Source organism: Propithecus coquereli, unplaced genomic scaffold (assembly GCF_000956105.1).
Source record: "Propithecus coquereli isolate 6110/MARCELLA unplaced genomic scaffold, Pcoq_1.0 Scaffold358, whole genome shotgun sequence".
Taxonomy (NCBI): domain Eukaryota; kingdom Metazoa; phylum Chordata; class Mammalia; order Primates; family Indriidae; genus Propithecus; species Propithecus coquereli.
The window spans coordinates 513482-513989 of NW_012149263.1; positions in this window are offsets into that span (position 1 = coordinate 513482).

Genomic DNA, 508 nt, shown 5'->3' on the forward strand with positions numbered 1-508 from the left:
AGATCTCTTATGTAGCCAGATTGAGCCAAGAGGAAACTTGGAGTGAGTGAGCATCACGCTCTATTCCGCCATGGCTTGCTGTATTTAGCCGCTGTTATTTTGCATCTGCAAGTGCAAAAATGTTAGGAAAAATTGGAAATGAACCAATGTGATTTCTGAGTTTACTGACATAATTCCTTTACTTACCAATTAGCTTATGAGCTAATTCATGTGTTGTAGCAGAATAGTTCTGCCCAGGTTTCAACCCTTGAGGACCTCTCATTGATTCTGTAACAGTATCTTCCAGCTATGTGTGCCCTTCTGAACTCTTTTGCCAATTTGTTCTTTACAATACTAGAAGAATTATATTCTCTTGGAAACTGTAAATCTGATTAAGTCAGTCTTCCATCATTAGAGCATGTTTTTTAAACTTTTGGTGTGTGCAAAGCATTCTCATTCCGTGGTTTCTGTTTTCATGCCTTTTCAATCTGCCTCATTTGCTGTATGTTAGAAGTTTTCTTCACACCAT